This window comes from Triticum urartu, chromosome 3A (genome assembly GCF_056163025.1).
Source record: "Triticum urartu cultivar PI428250 chromosome 3A, HENAU_Tu73, whole genome shotgun sequence".
Lineage (NCBI taxonomy): Eukaryota > Viridiplantae > Streptophyta > Magnoliopsida > Poales > Poaceae > Triticum > Triticum urartu.
The window spans coordinates 380836874-380847034 of NC_141875.1; positions in this window are offsets into that span (position 1 = coordinate 380836874).

Consider the following 10161-nt stretch of genomic DNA (forward strand, 5'->3'; position numbering starts at 1 on the left):
TCGAGTAGGGGGTCCCGAACTGTGCGTCTAAGGTGATGGTAACAGGAGACATGGGACATGATGTTTACCCAGGTTCGGGCCCTCTCTATGGAGGTAATACCCTACTTCCTGCTTGATTGATCTTGATGGATATGAGTATTACAAGAGTTGACCTACCACGAGATCGTAATGGCTAAACCCTAGAAGTCTAGCCTATATGACTATGGTAATGAGTCTCCCTCCTTTCTGGACTAAGTCCTCCGGTTTATATAGGCACCGGGAGGATCTAGGGTTACACAAGGTCGGTTACAAAGGAAAGGAATCTACATATTTGGTTGCCAAGCTTGCCTTCCACGCCAAGGAGAGTCCCATACGGACACGGGTGCAGTCTTCGGTCTTCGTATCTTCATAGCCCATCAGTCCGGCCCATGGCTAACATGCCGGACGCCCGAGGTCAGTCCGGCCCATGGCTAACATGCCGGACGCCCGAGGACCCCTCAGTCCAGGACTCCCCCAGTAGCCCCTGAACCTGACTTCAATGACGAGGAGTCCGGTGCGCAGATTTGTCTTCGGCATTGCAAGGCGGGTTCCCTTCTTTCCGGATACTCCGCAACGGTCTTCGGACGATCGAGTTCGGCGAGCAGCACATACTTCCACAGAGGGCATAATAATTTATGAATCCAATCCTCTGGCAACTTTTTACAATACGACATTATGTCAGTCCGTTCATTATTTCAAACCGTTGTTTCGCCTGCGGCCCCACATTCCGAAACACGGTTGTCATAGACACGTTTCATCCCAGCAGAGATCGTGTCCTCTTATTAAGGGATTATTTTATCGACACGGATGTGGGTAACCCAATCGTCCTTAGGGTACAACTCCTTGGGAATAGGCGAATTTTAAGGCCCGGGAGGAGGCGTTCGATATTCTCGGCCATTATAAAGGGGCGCAGACCCGCCTTTCCTCTCCACACTTGCTTCTTCCTTGACTCTTATTACCTTGAGTTCCAACACCCAGATTCACCCTCCGTAAGCCTCAGTCATGTCCGGATCTAGCCGTCAAGGCCGGTGGGTGGCTTCTTCTGTCACAGAGGAGGATATCACGAAGCTTCGGGCGGCCAGATACCTGATCGCAGAAATCCTCAATGGGCTTCCCACAGATGGGCAGGTTATCCCTACCCCCAGATCCGGCGAGAGGGTCATGTTCATTTCCCACTTCCTCCAAGGATTGGGGTTCACCCACAATCCCTTCGTCCGGGGGCTCATGTTTTATTACGGGTTAGATTTTCACGATCTCGCCCCGAACTCTGTTCTTCTCATCTCGGCGTTTATCGTCACGTGCGAAGCCTTCCTTCGAACTCCTCCACACTTCGGCTTGTGGCTCAAGACCTTCAATGTGAAACCACAAATGATAGAGGGGGAGCAGGAGGAGTGCGGTGGTGCCTCAGTGAGCAAGCTTACCAACGCTATCTGGCTAAAAGGATCTTTCAAAGAATCTTCTGACTTATGGCAGCAGGAGTGGTTCTATATCACCGAGCCCCGCGGTTCCAAGTGGGCAGCTGTGCCTGCATTTCGATCCAACCCCCCAATTCAGCTTGCATCGTGGATTAATAAGGGGTTGGAATAGGGATCAGTTGATGAGGTGCGGACTTTGCAAAGTTGCATCTGAAGCCTCATTGAGAAGGATATCAATATTGTCAACGTTATTCAGGTAATGCTAGTCTGCCAGACCCTGCCGTGCCAGGGATGGCCTCTCCGCCTGTGGGACTTTAACCCAGGGCCACAGACTCTTCATCACTTCTTCGGCACTACGCTGAAGGAATGTGGAAACTATTCTTCGGGAGACAAAAACAATGGCCAGACACCACCGAAGATACCGGCCTAGACTGTAACCATCTAGACACCCCGGTAAGTACTCATCCGCCGAACACCTCATAATCAGATATCCTGTGGTAAGACGCTGAGAAAACTGTCCTTTTCCAGGGCTGGATAAAGAAAGAGGAACAGATTAGGTGTCCGGCCCCTCTTCCCGAGGACTCAGCAGACCCCGTGTTAACAAGGATGCTGGCATCGGCAGGGGAGGGCAAGGTGGAGAGTGAGGAGACCCGGGAGGACCTTCGTTCCGGAGGTAAATTCGATATTGAGTCCGGAGAAATCGACATTTCCTCGCTGAGGGAGTCCTGGATTAGGGGGTCCTCGGACAGTCGGACTATATACTTTGGCCGGACTGTTGGACTAAGAAGATACAAGATTAAAGACTTCGTCCCGTGTCCGGGTGGGACTCTCCTTTGCGTGGAAGGCAAGCTTGGCAATTCGGATATGTAGATCTCCTCCCTTGTAACTGACTCTGTGTAACCCTAGCCCTCTCCGGTGTCTATATAAACCGGAGGGTTTAGTCTGTAGGACAACAACAATCATAATCATAGGCTAGCTTCTAGGGTTTAGCCTCTACGATCTCGTGGTAGATCAACTCTTGTAATACTCATATCATCAAGATCAATCAAGCAAGAAGTAGGGTATTACCTCCATCGTGAGGGCCCGAACCTGGGTAAACATTGTGTCCCCCGCCTCCTGTTACAATCAGCCTTAGACGCACAGTTCGGGACCCCCTACCCGAGATCCGCCGGTTTTGACACCGACATTGGTGCTTTCATTGAGAGTTCCACTGTGCCGTCATGACAAAAGGCTTGATGGCTCCTTCGATCATCGGCAATGATGCGATCCAGGGTGAGGTTTTTCTCCCCGGATAGATCTTCGTATTCGGTGGCTTCGTACTACGGGCCAACTCGCTTGGCCATCTGGAGAAGATCGAGAGCTACGCCCCTGGCCATCAGGTCAGGTTTGGAAGCTTAAACTATACTGCCGACATCCGCGGAGACTTGATCTTCGACGGATTCGAGCCCATGTCAGGTGCACCGCACAGTCACGACGAGCATGACTTAGCTCTGCTGTCAGACGGTGTTCGGGAGATCGCACCTGTGGCTACTCCGGCCCTCAATCTAGAGCAGATTGTGTCGTCCGAGGACGGGTGGATAGACCCCGCCACGGAGGCCGCACACTCAGCGGCGATAGAGCCGAATACTGACTTCACCTCCTATGAGACCTGTGTTACCGGACCCTTGGATTCGTCCCCGGCCACAGGCTCTGAACCGCTTGCGTCCGTGCCTATCGAATCTGATTGGGCACCGATCATGGAGTTTACCTCCGTGGATATCTTTCAGCACTCGCCCTTGGGTGACGTGCTAAATTCATTGAAGTATCTCTCCTTGTCAGGAGACCCTTGGCCGAACTATGTCCGGCTTAAGTGGGAAGCGGACGACGAAATTCATTCCCTACCCACCACCCACTTAATAGCCAATGTCGACGACTTAACCGACATGCTTGATTTTGACTCCAAAGACATCGACGGTATGGATGACGATGCAGGAGAAGAACAGGAACCACCACCCACAGGGCGCTGGACAGCCACCTCATCATATGAAATATACATGGTGGACACCCCCAAAGAAAGCAATGGCAATAAGGCAACGGAGGATAATCCCCTCGAGAAGCAATCTAAGCACATGCGTCATCGACGCCGCATTAAGCCCTGCCATAGCAAAAGCAGCGATACTAGCACAAGAGACAACAACACTGCGAACAGTGCCGAAGACGAAGACAATCCCCTCCAGCCAGGCTTCGAGCAGGAGGATGGGCAAGCGAGCCCTAAGGAACAGGCGACAGACGGAGAATCAGGGGATGACAATTATGTGCCTCTCTTCGAAGACGAGGTGAGCCTCGGCGAAGAAGAATTCATCGTGCTTGAGGATCCCGTCGAACAGGAGCGCTTCAAGCGCCGGCTCATAGCCACAGCAAAAAGCCTAAAGAAAAAGCAGCAGCAGCTTCAAGCTGATCAAGATCTGCTAGCAAATAGATGGACCGAGGTCCTGGCAGCCGAGGAAAACAAACCCGAGCGCCCAACCAAAAGTTACCCAAAGCGCAGGTTGCTACCCCAACTCGAGGAGGAAGCATTAAAGCCTACACTACCAGCGTATGATGCGGCTGACCGACTACCTCGTGGCCATGACAAAGCGGCATATCAGCCCAAAGTCCAGCCCGCACCCCGTCGCCAGTCAAACAAAAACACCAAGGCCCAGGGCTACACGCAGGACCTGTGAGATGTATTGGAAAACAAAGCAGGACATACAAGATCGATCTACGGATCACGGGGGTGTGCCCTAGCGCGTGACGATGACCATCACGCCGGATATACTAAAAGCAAATCCGGCCGGGCCGAATACAGTAGACAGGACTCGTACGAACTGCGTCGTGATATAGCCCGACACAGAGGCGCCGCACACCCCCTATGCTTCACCGACGAAGTAATGGATCACGAATTCCCAGAAGGGTTTAAACCCGTAAAAATTGAATCATATGATAGTACAACAGACCCCGGGGTATGGATTGAAGATTTCCTCCTCCACATCCACATGGCCCGTGGTGACGATCTGCATGCCATCAAGTACCTCCCACTAAAACTCAAGGGACCGGCTCGGCATTGGCTGAATAGCCTGCCGGCAAACTCCATTGGCAGTTGGGAGAACTAGGAAGACGCATTCCTTGACAACTTCCAGGGCACTTATGTGCGACCGCCGGATGCTGATGACTTGAGTCACATAACCCAATAGCCCGGGGAGTCAGCCAAGAAATTCTGGACTCAATTTCTAACCAAAAAGAACCAAATTGTCGAATATCCGGATGCTGAAGCCTTAGCGGCATTTAAACATAACATCCATGACGAGTGGCTCGCCCGACACCTCGGCCAACAAAAGCCGAAGTCCATGGCAGCCCTCACGACACTCATGACCCGATTTTGTGCGGGCGAGGACAGTTGGCTGGCTCGCAGTAACAACACATCTAAAAATCCTGGCAATTCAAACGCCAGAGATAGCAATGGCAAGCCATGTCGCAACAGACACAAGCGCCGCAACAACAATGACAACGCCGAAGACACGACAGTCAATGCCGGATTTAGTGGCTCTAAATCCGGTCAGCGGAAAAGCCGTTCAAAAGAAGCAATCCGGGCCCATCCAGTTTGGACCGCATACTCGATCGCTCGTGCCAAATTCACGACACCCCCGATAAACCAGCCAACCACACCAATAGAGAATGCTGGGTGTTCAAACAGGCCGGCAAGTTGAATGCCGAAAACAAGGAAAAGTGGCTGCATAGCGACGACGACGAGGAGCCCCGGCCGCCGAACACAGGAGGATAGAAGAAATTCCCTCCCCAAGTGAAAACAGTGAACATGATATACGCAACCCATATTCCCAAGCGGGAACGGAAGCGTGCACTAAGGGACGTCTATGCGATGGAGCTAGTCGCCCCAAAGTTCAACCATGGTCTTCTTGTCCGATCACTTTCGATCGCAGGGACCACCCTACCAGTATCCGTCATGGAGGCTCTGACGCATTGGTCCTTGACCCCATCAACGACGGATTTCACCTCACTCGAGTCCTTATGGATGGTGGCAGCAACCTGAACCTCCTCTATCAGGATATAGTGCGCAAAATGGGTATTGACCCTTCAAGGATCAAACCCACAAAAACCACCTTTAAAGGTGTCATACCAGGTGTAGAGGCCTGTTGCACGGGCTCAATCACATTGGAAGTAGTCTTCGGATCCCCGGATAACTTCCGAAGCGAGGAGTTGATCTTCGATATCGTCCCCTTCCGCAGTGGCTATCACACACTGCTTGGACGAACCGTATTCGCCAGATTCAATGCGGTACCGCATTATGCATACCTCAAGCTCAAAATGCCAGGACCTCGCGGGGTTATAACAGTTAATGGAAACACAGAATGCTCGCTCCGTACGGAGGAGCACACTGTCGCCCTCGCAGCAGAAGTACAAAGCAGCCTTTTGAGGCAAACCGCCAATTTGGCGATAAAGCCCCCGGACACCTTCAAGCGAATCTGAGTACCCTGCAACAGGATCGCCCGGCACGTCCTGAGCTCGCCTAGCAATTCGGCCTCCGTCCTAGTCCCAGTAAAGCGGAGAAATTTGTGCCGCACGTCCATAATTACGCACTCAAGATACCATGGGCATAGGTGGAGGCACAACCCACAATGCGGCTCAACCGCTTCAGGACCCGCATATCTTTTCCATTTTCTTCCTTTCAGGACCCTATTCTCTAAAGGTCCTCTCCGATACCCTGATTATCAGACCCATCACGGGAAGGAAACACCAAGGAGGCAAGAAGCTTTGACGTACAAGGGAATCCCCGGGTGGTCTCTAATAATGATCGTTATACCTATTTTACATACCCACACGCAGCCTGCCCTTGGACAGGACATGTCAAATAGTCCTATTTTTTCTTATTGCTCTACTTGTATACATACGCTTTGACGTATCATTTAAATAACAATGCACATCGTTAGCTTATTATTGCATTTCTTCATCCTGTACATTCGGGTACGTCCAGTGCGCCAGGGGCTTCAGTGTACCCCATAAAACGGCAAGAAAAGTCCGAACACTTTCAACAGTGCGGTACCCCGAACGTATAGCATTATATGCATCAGCTCCGAATCATGTCTTGGGTCAATAGTTGGGTTTGCCCGGCTCCCATGTTTTGGTACCTTACGTTCCGCTATATCGGCTATGGTAGCACTGGGGGAACTACTGCGATTTTGTCCCGGTTCTTCCGGACGAGCACCTCAGTAGAGAAAGCCGAAAACTGACTGTCATGATACGACGAGAGTTGGTCGCTGTTCGAGAGGTCTCAAATCTTTAAAGATTTTTTCCGCTTCAGGCAAGGAATCGACCTTGTCCGATTTAGGCATATATAGCGCCCCAAATTCGGCCTTCTGAATACTAGGGGATTCGCCAAAATTTAAAATTGTAGACTTCTATGGCTAAGTGAGAGCGATAAATCTATATAGTCCGATTGCCTTGTTCGTTGTGCTAAACACCTCCTTAAAGGACTGATTTTTTTGGATAAAGAGTGTTTAAGATTTATCCCGAACACCTCAGTACTAGTTACATGGGGGCAGAAGCCGACGACTAGCCGACTCTTAGATTTTATAAATGGCCGCACAGAAGGTAATATTTAAATTAACAAGCATTATATAGCGCACATGAACTCGTTTTCATATTACCGGATCATATGAGTATATTCATTCAAATATTACATCCTTAGCACATTCCTCCACCACAAGGCGGGCACCCTTCAGGACACTGTCATAATACTTTTCAGGGTGGCGATGCTCCTTGCCCTCCGGTGGCCCCTCCTTCACCAGCTTTTCAGCGTCCATCTTCGCCCATTGCACTTCCGCACGGGAAAAGGCCCTGCGCGCACCTTCAATGCAGATGGACCGCTTTATGACTTCAAGCCGTGGGCAGGCATTCACAAGCCGCTTTACCAGGCTAAAGTAGCTGCCAGGCAGGGGCTCGCCAGGCCACATCCGGACTATGAGTCCCTTCATGGCCAGTTCGGCCGCCTTGTGAAGCTCGACCAGTTGCTTCAGCTGGTCACTCAAGGGCATTGGATGTTCAGTCCTAGTATATTGAGACCAGAACAACTTTTTCGTCGAGCTCCCTTCCTCGGCCCGGTAGAACTCCGCGGCATCCGATACACTGCTGGGTAGATCTGCGAACGCTCCTGAAGAGCTCCGAATTCGGGTAAGTAAAAGGAAAGTTTCCTTCACATGCTTGCTATCTTATTGACCGCCTGAATCTCCTGGAGGGCCTTTTGAGCTTTGGCCTTGGCATTTTGTGTGTTCTTGAGGGCCTTCACAAGCGCGGACCCCTGCGTCTTAGAGTCACGCTCCAAGGACTCGTATTTTTGATGAAATCCTGTAGCTCTTGCTGAACCTCGCCGACTCGAGCCTCTTGCTTCTCGTGCTCGATGCGCTCCTAGGCCTCTCTATCTTCGGCCTCGGACAACGCTTTCTTCAGGGCCGCCACTTCGGTTGTGGCCCTTAGCAAAATTCATGATGAGCACAATCTAGTAACAACTTTCTTTTTTTTCTTTATCAATATACAGACGGGGTATCACTTACCTTTGTTCTCTTCGAGCTGCCTCTTGGTAAGGCCGAGATCTTCCTCGGACCGCTCAAGGTCCCGCTTCAGTCCGGATACTTCCGCAGTACGAGCGGTAGCGGCCAGCAGCGAAGCCTGCTTATTCACATAGACATATTTTAGACTCTTGTGATTATTATTTGATCCTCTGTTCGGCCTTTCTTCGAGAACACCAAACAGAGCATCAGGGGCTACTGTCTATACTGTGATATTTTCTCATAATTTGATTACTTACCTCAAAGCCTGTTAGGAGGCTGGCATAGGCTTCGGTCAGTCCTCTTTTGGTGAACCGAACCTTCTCGACCACCGCACTCATGATAGTGCGGTGCTCTTCATCAATGGAAGCACCGCGAATCGCTTCCAGCAAGTTGTCCGATGCCTCTGGATGGACAAAGGCCATCATCACAGACGGCTCGCCCCCCGCGACAAGGGGTCGCCTGACAAAATCTGGAACCACTGGAGGTTCCGGCGCAGTATCTGGCTGGGGGCTAAACTTGCTGCGGCCCCCGACGTTAGAGCCCACGGGAGTCTTGCCCCCCATGCGCCCAGTCGGTGCCCTTTGAGACAACACCTTGATGTTGTCCGTAGGCCGGGGGGAGGTGGCTGTCGGGAGTCAATCGCTGTTCATCGCCGACTGGCCCAAAGACTCATCCGAAGAGGATATGTCGATATGGGCTTTGGATGGGATGCATGATCATGTTTGACATGATAAGTAATAAAACAAAACATACCATAACTATTATAGTATCCAAATACTTACGAATTCGCCAGGGGCTTGTCCCTGGGCAACCACTCCTCGTCACTGTGAGCGGCTGTTGTGGAGCAGTCCGGAAGGAGGATCCTTCCCTTCTTGGACCCTTCGGCCTCCCCAGATGGGGCGGCCTTCCTTTTCTTGTCTCCCCCGGCTGGGGGGAGAACTTTCCTCTTCCTCCTCCTCATTTTCGTGGGAGGAGTGCGCCTCGGTGTTTTCGGATGACGAGTCCGATATAACCTTACGTTGGAGACCTTTTCTGGTCCCCGCGTCCTTTTTCTTGGCCTTCTTCTCCGACACCGCATAGGGCACCGGAACCAGCATCTCCGTTAGGAGAGCCCCTGCTAGATCTTTGGGCAATGGGGCCGGACAATCGATCTGCTCCGCTGTCGCTACCCAGTCCTGTTAAAATGGCATGGAGGCTCAGATCCCTCACATGATTATACTGGGGAAAGGAACATCTTATGAGATATAAAGAGCTTACCGGATTGGCAGGGCACTTTGCGCTGAGTCCGCGATCCTCGGTAAGGGGAGGAGGCACCTCGGCGGCCTTGAACAGCACCCTCCAGACGTCTTGGTGCGTCGTGTCGAAAAGCTCTCGCAGCGTCTGGTGCTTGGCCGGGTCGAACTCCCACATATTGAATGCATGTCTTTGACCTGGAAGGATCCGGCGGAAGAGCATGCCTGGACCACGTTGACGAGCTTGATTTTCTTGCTTATCATATTTCTAACACAGTTCTAGAGTCAGGTCAGCTCTACTGATGAACCCCAGGATAGGCCCTTCTCTTTCCAGGAGGTGAGCCGCGTGGGGATGCCGGATCGAAATTCGGGGGCCACCGCCCAGTTGGTGTTGCGCGGCTCGGTGATGTAGAACCACCCTGATTGTCACCCCTTCATGGTCTCCACATAGGAGCCTTCGAGCCAGGTGACGTTGGGCATTTTGCCCACCATGGTGCCTCCGCACTCCTCTTGCTGGCCGACCACCACCTTCGGTTTCACGTTGAAGGTCTTCAGCCACAGGCCGAAGTGGGGCTTGATGCGGAGGAAGGCCTCGCACACGACGATAAACGCCAAGATGTTGAGGATGAAATTGGGGGCCAGATCATGGAAGTCCAGCCCGTAGTAGAACATGAGCCGTGGACAAATGGATGGAGGGGAAATCCCAGCCCGCGGATGAAGTGGGTGAGGAATACAACCCTCTCATGGGGTTCTGGAGTAGGTACAATCTGCCCCGCATCTGGGAGCCGGTGCACGATGTCTACGGCCAGGTATCCGGCTTCCCGGAGCTTCGTAATGTTCTCCTCCGTAACGGAGGAGACCATCCACTTGCCTCCCGCTCCGGACATGTTTGGAATGGATTTGCGGAGAAAATAA